Source organism: Asparagus officinalis, chromosome 7 (assembly GCF_001876935.1).
Source record: "Asparagus officinalis chromosome 7, Aspof.V1, whole genome shotgun sequence".
NCBI classification, from domain to species: Eukaryota; Viridiplantae; Streptophyta; class Magnoliopsida; order Asparagales; family Asparagaceae; genus Asparagus; species Asparagus officinalis.
Window position 1 is genome coordinate 41,343,434 of NC_033800.1, and position 11,171 is coordinate 41,354,604.

An 11,171-nucleotide genomic window follows, 5' to 3' on the forward strand; every position below is an offset into this window, starting at 1 on the left:
AATTTTGGAGAATTGGCGAAGCCCTGCCGGACTGAAGAGTGATCGAGCACTTCAACACAAGAGAGTTCTTCGTCAGATCTACATCACCCGCATCCAATCCTTAGTATTATCCCGTTGTGGTAATTCTAAGAAGAGCAATTATCTCGCTTCGTCGAGATAAGCGCTTCAGTTTCTAGATCTCCTCGTGGATCGACGAAGCTCTGGATCAGATCTGATTGCCAGGTAGTCCACGGATATCAACATCCCCGTCACAGGCTAAAGACCCACGCAAGCAAGAGACGACGAACGGATCTTGTGTTATTTTCAAGAAAGTTGTAATCTTTTCTTCTTTTGTTATTTGAATTCATTTGTAACGTTTGAAGTTTAATGAAATCAATGACTAAGGCAACTTTCAACGAAAACAACCGTTAGTGGGCAGAAGAAAGTTTGTCGGTCGACCGGTCCGGTCGACCGAGAGCTCCATCGGTCGACCGCACCGGTCGACCGACGATGGTCCAGAACAGTTCTTAGTATTTTTGTTCTCCGTCGGTCGACTGATATTTCCGCCGGTCGACCGCCAATAGATCCGTTGCTTTCCCAACGGCTATTTCCTGAGCTGTTTGCTGGGGCTGTTTTTGTCTTTTGGCTTGGGGTTTTTGACTGAGATTTCAAGTGGGTATAAATACACTATTGCTGTTCTTTTTCAACTAAGCCAAGAAGTGTTTTTAAAACAAAGTGTTTAAACAAGGGTTTAGAGTTTTACTGTTTGTTTAAGGTTGGGTTTCTGTTTACAAAGGAGGAAGTTTTCATTGCAGATTGAGGGATTCATTCTCAATCCCCTTCATCCTCTTCTTTGTGTTCATAGAGAAGTTTTCTAACTCTTTTCTCTAGCAATTTCATTATTGATTTTCATATTCTTATTATTGATAGTTTGCTATTTGAGTTAGATTTTATTTTACTCATTGTTACACACACCCACATTGAGCTTTTAGTATTTACATACATAATATAGTTGGGTGGTGAGAGATTGTAACTTTGAGTTGTGCTTTAATTGGTGTTTGTTGTGTGAGAGTTTTCGGTGAACTTGGAAACCGAGTGTGTAAAAGTTCCGGCTTCCAAACCGGTTTGTGTTAGTGGATTTCTCCCCGGGAGTGGGGAGCGGAGACGTAGGACGGAAGGTCCGAACTCCGTGATCATATTGCTTGTTTGAGTTTGTCTTTGGCGTATTTGTTTTCGCATTCATCTTATATCGCCAATTGTGCATTGCTCATTTATTTCATCTACTATCTTATTTAGATTATTTACCCTTGTGTTGTTTATATATCCTTGCATATATTTCTATCATATAGGATATATCTCATTGTTTATATTGCTTATCCTAGCTCATATATCTTATGGTATTTCATACTTGCTAGGATAACTTGTTAATTAATTTTAATTGACATATAATCGGATTAGATTAGCATAAGACCCTAATCACCCCCCCTCTAGGGTCTAACACATTGAGTTATCATCTATTGTAGAGAACAACTTTGTTACATTGTGAGATTGTGAAGTTTTCGGTTAGCCAGAAAACTGAGTGTGAGGTGTAAACTTTATTCGGGTAAGCATAAAAAACCCGATTGTGATAGTAGAGATCTCCTTGAGGTGAGGAGCGGAGACGTAGGTCGTGGGGATCGAACTCCGTGAGATTATAAACATTGATCGGTGAGCGTTGAAAACCGATATTGTGTGATGTAAACGTTATTCGGGTGAGCATAGAAAACCCGGTGTGATAGTGGATTTCTCCCTGGGAGTGGGGAGTGGAGAAGTAGGACGAAAGGTCCGAACTCCGTGATCATATTGTGTGTTTGCATTGTTTATATTACCCTATCATAATTGTATCTTTAGTTTAGATTGTTTACCCTTGTATTGTTTATATATCTTTGCATCTATTTCACCATATAGGATATATCTCTTTGATCATATTGCATATTTTTGCTCATAACATATTGTATATCTATCTTATAAGAATAATTTATTAATAAGTTTTAATTGGCATAAAATCAGATTAGATTAGCATAAGATCCTAATCACCCCCCTCTACGGTCTAACAATTGGTATCAGAGCTTGGTGCTCTTTGATTTAAGGTCTAATCACCTTGAGTTAAAGATCCAAGTTATCTTTTTGTGCTAATCTTATTTTGATTGTATTTATCTTGCTTACACACATATATATTTATCATTGACACGAATTGTGCACCTTTGTTAGGCTATGAATCAAATGTTGCTCCTAAATTCTTTAATTTTCCCTATGCACAATGGGCTTCTAGATTTAAACTATTTGTGCAATCTAAAAATATTGATTTATGGGGAGTTATTGATAATGTTTATATTGTACCTGTTGGCCTTCTTGTTTTGATGATAATTTACAAATAATTTATATCTAATGTTATTTGTCTAGTATTTGTATTTATTTATTTATTATAGACAAACAATATGTTGGAGGTTGGATGCATTGCGCCATAACGATCATATCAAATGGAGGTTGGCGGAATAGTGGAGTGAAACCTTGCTATCAAGTTAAAGATCCATTTCATATGGTAAAGTTGTTTTGATTTAGTTTTATAGATATGAAACAAATATCACATTCACTTGTTTCATATTCTATTATATTTTGTGAAAATATTGTTTTATTAGTTTATGGACTTAACAATAATGATATACATCTTTTATTAAGTCTATAAGAACGTTTGAAAATGTTTCAAAGTTGTTTGAACTCGTTTTGTAAAAATCAAGTTTTAACAAGTTTATGTTCGTGCATGTTCTTACAAAACAGATGGTTTTCACAAATGGAAAGTGATATTTAAGAAATTATTTCTCTAAAATGTTTATCTACATATTTAGAAACTTCCCTCAAATGTTTTCCATTTTTGGAGTTATTTTACTGTGCCCAATTGATTTTACAAAATTGTGTATGTCTGCAGATTTTCAGAAACTGTATATCTGTGTTCACATATTTCTTTCTCTCAATTGGGAAAATATTTTTCATAAATTCTTTCTCTAACATGTTCATATACATGTCTAGAATTTTTCCTCAAAATTTAATGATTTTTGGAGTTTATTTAGTATTTTTTATTGATTTTACAAAGTCAGATACGCAAAATTTCAGAACTGTCAAAATCTGGAAAAAGCTCTGTGCACGTTTGCTACAGTATGGTCGACCGGGAGTGTCACCGCGGTCGACCGCGAAAAGTCCAGAGAGCATTTTTTTGACTGTTGTGAACAGTATGGTCGACCGGCCTTGGCTCTACGGTCGACCGCGCAACTAGCCGTTGCATAGTAACGGCTAGTTCTGATTTTTGTTTATTTTAATGTTTTGGGTTGTTTTTATTGGTTTTTGGGGTTGTTTCATGAGCCTATATATACCCCATGCCCTCGTACTTCTAAGTGAATTTAAAAAAATGCTTTAAACAAGTTTAAAGAGTTTTAAACAAGGGTTTAAGTTTGGTTTAAGTTTGTTTAAGAAGCTTTTAAGCAATTGGGTGTTTGAGTTTGTGAATTCAATTCCACAAGAGCTTGAAGAGATCTTCTATTGGAGTTTGAGCAATAAACTATTCTCCCTCTATCTCTTGTCATCTATTGAGAAGTTTCCTAAACTCTGTTTCTAGCTCTTTTATATATTTGATTATCATTGTTATTAAGCTAGAATTACATTGAGTTTAGTTTTGATTTATATCTCTTTGTTCACACACAACCATTGAGCTTATTGTTATTACATTCATAGTATAATTTGGGGTTGTGGGTTTATGACTAAGAGTGTGAGATTTCATTCATTCTCATCTATATTAGAGAACAAATCATTTGTTGTGAGCCCTAATTGTGTAGATCACTTTGTAATACACTTGTATACCGAGAGGAGTGGCGTCGGTAGCCTAGTGAGAGGTGGTAATTCCGAGCACATGAGGAAGACGATACGTGAGGACCAACACTTGAGGTTGTAGCTTGTGTATGTACATTGTGAGGATCTGTGAGAGTTGTCGGTTGACTTGATAACCGAGTGTGTAGAGAAGTTCCGGCTTCTAAACCGGGTGTGTCGTGATAGTGGAGATCTCCTCGAGGTGAGGAGCGGGGATGTAGGTTGTGGGGACCGAACCTCATGAACATATTGTTTTATTTGTGATTGCATTGGCGCACTTTTATATTCGTGCTTATTTTTCATATTGCCTTTGTCAATTGCTCATTGTTTATTTTATCAACTATCTAGTTTAACTTGTTTCCCCTTGTGTTTGTTTCATATCCTTGCATAGTTATCTTGTTACTTGTTAGGATATTTATTAGTAAGTTTTAATTGGCATTTAAATCGGATTAGATTAGCATAAACCCTATTCACCCCCCTCTAGGGTTCTTTCATAGCGACCTTAGGGGTCTAACAATTGGTAACAGAGCTTGGTGCTCTTTGATTTAAGGTCTAATCGCCTTGAGTTAAAGATCCAAGTTATCTTATTTATGCTAATCTAGTTTGCTCTTTGATTTAAGGTCTAATCGCCTTGAGTTAAAGATCCAAGTTATCTTATTTATGCTAATCTAGTTTTGATTGTATTTGTCTTGCTTGCATATTTTATATATATTATGGCTATGAATGATGCATCTTGTTTAGGCTATGATCCTAGTGTTGCTCCTAAATTCAATGTTTTCCCTTATGCTCAATAGTGCTTTAGATTTAAAATATTTGTTAAATCTAAAAATTTTGATTTATGGGAAATTATTGATAGTGCTTATATTGTGCCTATGTTGGAAAAATCCATGTGGAGCAAACATGATAAGAAGATGTTCACAATGAACAAGTTAGTGTTAGAATTTATGCATAATGCCTTTGGTCCAATTATTTCTAACGAACTTGCTCATTTTGATAGTGCTTATATCATATGGAAACTTTTTGAAGCACATCAAGGTGACTTGGAGAAGATTCGATGCGTGGTGGCGGAATCGACTTCAAATGATAGTGGAGCATCACCATCATGCACACGGTCACTAGGCGATAGCCCTAGTGTGGTAAGCGAGTCCGATTCCGATGATGATCTATCTATTAATGAACTCTCTTGTGCATATGATAGATTAGCACATGCCTACAAGAAATTACAAAATAATTTTATTGATTTAAAAAGCAAGCATGTTAATTTGAAATCCGATCATAAGTTGCTAGTGTCCAAATTTGATGTCATTGCAAAATAAAATACTATGCTTAAAGAAAACAATGCTATGTTAAATTTGGAAAATAAAAAATTAACCTCATCCATTACTAGCTTATCTCATGCTAAAAATAATGCCATGTTAGAAGTAGAGAATATACAAAATGATACTGCTTCTTTCATAAATGATTATTTATGTTCTACTTCTAATAACAATACTTGTATGCATAATGATGTGTTGAATCATGTTAAGGATCGCATATCATCTTTAGATTCAACCCTTAAAACATGTATTGTTAATCATGATAAGCTTATGAACATGTGTGCTAAGTCTCATGATAAAACATCTAAACATCCTATTCATCATGCACACATGTATAGCAAAGTCTACAAATGCACAAATTACGGTCGTAAAGGCCATCTTGCTAGATTTTGCTTTGATGCACACATAATTAAGAATGCCAATGCTCCTTGTGCATCTCATGTAGCTTCATCATCATGTACACATTCACATTCACATGCTCATACTCATCATGATCATCATAAGCATGCTAATTGTAGGCATATAAAACTGCTTATAGGTCCCTTAGCACAGTTCGGCATAAACCGACGAACCAACGAGGCGACGAGATCGACGAATCGCACGCAAACGAGGAATGCATCCATACGCGTTCGGAATCCAAGCAAAGTGTCAAAGAATCAACGGAGTCATCTAATCTGGGAACAGACTCGGACGAATCACGAATCGAATCAAGAATCAGTTTTCGGACTCGAACTCAGAAGTGAGATTTACTGCCAAATCAGGAATCAGACTTACTGCCAAATCAAAAGTCAACAAATCGAAAACAGAACCGAATCACAGAAAGAAACCGGAAACAACGGAAACAACCAAACCCACACCTAGAGGGGCTCGGCCGAAGCCGAGCCAACCTCAAGGTGGCTCGGCCAACTCACCGACACCTTGGGGTGGGCTCGTGGCCGAGCCACCTTGAGGTGGCTCGGTGGCCGAGCCACCTCCAAGGTGGCTCGCAAAAGGCCGAGCCACCTCAAGGGTGGCTCGGCCCACGAGCCGAGCACCCTGAGGTGGCCGGCCCAGATCTTGCCTAGGCACAGATCTGGGTGCCTATAAATAGGCCAAGTGTATTCATTTTGAGAGTGGAATTTCAAGAGCCAAAACTCTGGCCGGATTGAAGAGTGAACTCAGAGCTTTGAAGACTTGAAGACTTGCACGTACAGATCTGATCCTCGCGAGCACCTACGTCAGAAAAGCAGGATTTCGAGAGAGGCAAAGAACAGATCTGAGATCTACCGATATCACACTCCGGATCTAACTTGGTCTTAGATCCCGCGAGATCTGAGCGATTATTCCCTTGTGGACTAAATCCCTCCCGGCTATTATTCCTTCGTGGAATAATACCCGTATAATCGTGTAGATCCGACGGATCTAGATCGGCGCAGTGGTCCACGATTAACCCGGCGTTTGGCAAAGAACCCACCAAAGCGAGCGACCGCAAAACAGAGCTCGCGATTTGTTCACAAGAGCGAAAGTTGTAATTTTTACTTTTTTTTCTTTGATTTAGTTGTAACCGGATCTATAAAAGACCGGATCTTTGTAATCCAAGATGACAATTATTTCAATGAAGAAAATAGTTTTCCCCCGCGAACAATCTGGCGACCACAGTGGGAGCCGAGATCTCGCCAATGAGATCGATGCGATCGCAGCCGCGGATTGCAATCCCGGTCGTGGAGGAGGTCGAGTAACGGATTCGACAGCAAGTTCGAGGAATAACGTGTCCTCGTCCGGATCTACCTCCCCCCGCAAGTCCAAGAAGTTCTCCTCCGGGAGAAAAGCTCGTTGGTTTGAAGCTGCTCGGGAAGCCCACGAAGCTCTCAACCCAACTGACGCCGAAAGTTGCGTCAGATGAAATTCCACCGACCTCCAACCAGGTTAGCCCAGCTCCCGCCAACGCCTTCCACTGTTCAGGGGCGGTGACTTCTCAAAGAAGACCGCGCCATGAGGCGTCTGTCAACACCTTGCGCCGCAACATCGCTAAGCGCGATGGAGTCTATGGACGGATTCCGCTTTACAGAGCAGCGAGTGAAGAACAGTAAGAGGCCAAAAGCCTCAACCACCCAATGAACGCGACTCTCTCAAGCCACCAAAACGAATGGTGATGCCGCGTCAAACGCGAACGCGTTCGACGCTCGAGAGCGTCATTCGCAGCGCCGCGCGATGTCAGCGCAGCGCACGGGCTCAAGCCAGGAAGCCGTAGAAGACTGCAAAAAGGAGGCAGCGCGAAGAAGCACACCAACTCGCCCAATCTGCGAAGCCAAAGTCTAAGTGGCGACCCAGCGCCAAAAAGCCAGGCCATTGCCAGCTTCAAAGCAAGGCAACGCTCCGGCGAATCAATCAAATCGCCGTATGATATCAACATAGCTTCTCCGGCAGATCATGCAAATCACTCCCGAAGGAAGAACGCCAATTTAGAGCCGCTCGGTCTAAGTCCGGATGAGAGAGGCAAAGCTTCCAGTTCCACGGAGCGTTTGGCCCGATGAAGTAACCCAAGCAGCAGACAGACTCAACACACTGGGGTCGTCGTCGACTTCCAGTATGACAGAAGAGCTCAAGGCAAGCTGCCGTGCACTAACTTGCGCATCGAAGTCCAAAGAGCACGCTGAAGAACTCGCGCCACGAAGGCACGTTTCTAGGCGTGCTAACCTTTGAAAGCCCAAAGAAGCGAATTCAACCTCAGGCATGGAAAATTTGTCATCTGATAATGATAGTGCTTATACTGAGAAAACGTGGCCGCCACACGATAGTTTACTTGACTGTCAAAATGACGAGTTGTAGCTATCGTGCTGGTGGTACGAAAGAACCATGGAAGAGGAGTCACGAGAACGGGAAATTCAATTCCCTGTTCCAAACTCATTCGGGCGGTATTGTCCCTGAATGCAATTGCCATTAAGGCGCGTCCCCGAAAAGAGCTTTCAGTTTTAAAAGACTCAGCGCGCGGGACCGCCCAAAACCAAGGCCTAGGCACTTCCAACGAAGAAGAAGGCGTGATTGAAGACGGAGAATTTTCCAGAATGTCACCCACCAACGAGAACGAGCAAGAAGACATCGGCACGAGATGATTTCGAGTCGTTCTGAGCAGGCCTCCCCGACCTAAACCGTCTGGCAGTCCGGAACCATTAGACGCGAGCAACCTAATGGAGGGTTCGGACAAGACGCCCTTCAGAAGATGAAGAATCGATGCTTGCTCACGCGGTGCATCAGATGTAATACGAGGTACGCTCCAGCGAGGGACAAACCCCGCGAGGCACTTATGATAAGTGCGGAGCAGATGGCCAAGATGCTTGAAGACGCTTTGGCTAAGGCAAAAAGAAAGTTTCAAATTCTCGAGATGGATTATGGCCATGCACGCAGATGAGAAAATGCATGACCAAACAAATCCAACATTGTGCCGAACCAACAAGGCGAGCAGAATCGTCGTATACCCGGTTAATCTGGAGATGAGGATACAACACGCTCAGAATACCAATGATCATCACTGTCAATGCAGGGGGTCGTAACTGAGGAATGGCATGAAGAACACAGCGCCCGAAAAGTCTGACGACTCAAGAACCTCGAGAGCAAAATCAACACATTGATCTGCCGCTCAAGAGACGAAGAAAACAGGCATTCCTTGCCCATACCCAAAGAGAATGGGAATCGATCCCACATATCCGTGCGGAAGTTTAATCTAATTAAACTTCACGCCGTTTAATTGGGAATGGGTTCACCTGCGCTAGCAGCATTATTTACTCAATCGCACTTTTGGGGTATTCTGGTATGAGCCGTCTGATGGTGCGGTTCATTCGTCGGTAACTCTTCGCGGAGCGCCTTCGAGTATCGCCGCCGCAAGCCAGCCAGCGTGAAACAGCTGGATGACATGCGGACCAAGTCCTGGCCAACTCTTCGACGACGACACCGAGATATCTATCGGACGTTGCTCGATGAGACAGCAGAAAGCGGAGAGTTTTAGTCGACACCTTCGTCAAAGTTCCGAACAAGCGCGATGAATTGCCGGGACCCGGATCACCGAAGGACTATTCATACCCTCCAGACCTGCCACAACAAGCTCGCGTTGGACGTGCTGGAACACATGGGACAGCACATCCAAGACATGGAAGGACTTGAAAGTCCAGGGGAGAGCAAAGCCCTGAGCGATTCCTCAGAGAAGAAGTGCGGAAAAGAGGCCAACCGCGATAAGTCGCCTCCAAAGTAAAACTTCGTCCCACGGGCGAAAAGGTAAGCCACAAGCTAATGCAGTTGAGCCTAATCAAACCTTCAATTGCAAACCACCACAACAGCAGCCACAGCAACAAGCCCCCACAGCAATCTCGGAGCACCGTGCGCAATGCAAAACGGCCTCACAAGCAGGAATCTTCGCGAAGCCAAGGTTTTCCCAAAGTACTACTCCCTTCAAAGATGCATGAAGTTCCCGGCATCTTCAAAATACTTAGTTCGGAGGAACAACAAAATCCAGTTGCCAGCGATCGTGATCAAGAGCGGCCAGCAAGGTGACGGATTCCCAAAGTACTGCGCCGTACCACAAAGAGCGTCCACCACCCTACGAGGATCTGCTACCACTCAAGGACAAGATACCAGGTGTTAAATCGACATAGGGGTCATAACCCCGAAACCAGCCAAGAATGTGGGGCAAACGCCCCGCGAGAGTGTCAATCAGTTTCGCGGTGTCGGTGCCTAACAACTTGGCTTCGCAAGCCAAAACGCGTCCACCAAAGTCGGAGTAAGACGCGTGAATGAACGAACCCGCTTACGGACAGCGCCGAAAAGGGACTTGCCTGCTTGCACACAAACCCAAATGGCGAAATCCTTTGGGCGTTCACTTCCAGATCTGATTGGCAGCTTTATGAACAATGGCGCCGGTTCCGTCATCCGGGGGAAGTCTAAACGAAAGAAAACTCTTGCTTATGGGGAGTCTCTGCGTAGCCCAGGGCGAAATGATGAAAAAGGAATCCCCACTATTCCCGCTCTCTCAAGAAGAACAAAGAAAGCTTTTCGCGGACACGGACCGGAAATGAATATCACTACAATTATCCGCCACCGTAGTAGAGCCAGGGGCTGAACAAGCTGGGACCAGCCAAAACTCTCACAGAAGATGGGCAGTAATTACGAGTCCACACGGGGTAAAGAATCCTCATAACGACAGCCGGCAGATAAACATAAAGAAGAATCCCCAAGAGGTATCAAGAATCCGAACCGCAGTCTCGTTCAGTCGCTCCAATCTGGAAGTCAGACAAATCCGCGAAGCTCGAAATGACTCCGCAAGCTTCGGAACATTATGACGCCAATTAGCCAACATTCCAGCCATCGGATAACGCTGTGATGAGTTGCCTGCAGATTAGCCAAAGAAAACTAAGGAGCCCCTACAAGAAGCTTCTGCGCCAATGCAGAGTATTTCTGACTCACAGTAAAAGCGGGCCTGAACAGCCAGAACCGCGAAGTCAACAGTGCAACATAGCAACTTTAAAAAACCTTCCCGGTCCCCGATTACTTCACCAAAGAAGATATGCAGACGAAGAATTCGAACCACGAGGTCAGCGCCAGTTATAAGTATTAGTCAACGGAAATACATTTGGCTCCAAGCCAAGTACACCGAATCTAAAGCTGTAGTCCGGGGCGCATATCTGCCCCTGTGGAGTATAATAGTGCCGCTGTCATTGAATTTGCGATGTGTGCCTCCGCTATGTCTAGCAGGGTTAAAGCCAATGTTGGCTCCACATGGCACTGTTATCTATGGCATTCCAACAACACGTGCCAAGGTCAAGGACCCGTTTGGGTAACGTATCCAGGGTGAAGGGGAGAAGTGCCAGGAATGGACGAGTCTGAAGACAAGATAGAATCCCACGTGGTTATTGTGATCGAATGCGTAGACTTTCGTACAACTTACTATTGGCGTCACGCCTTGGATTCAACCAATTAATAAATTATATTCTGTGATAAATAATCCCTCTA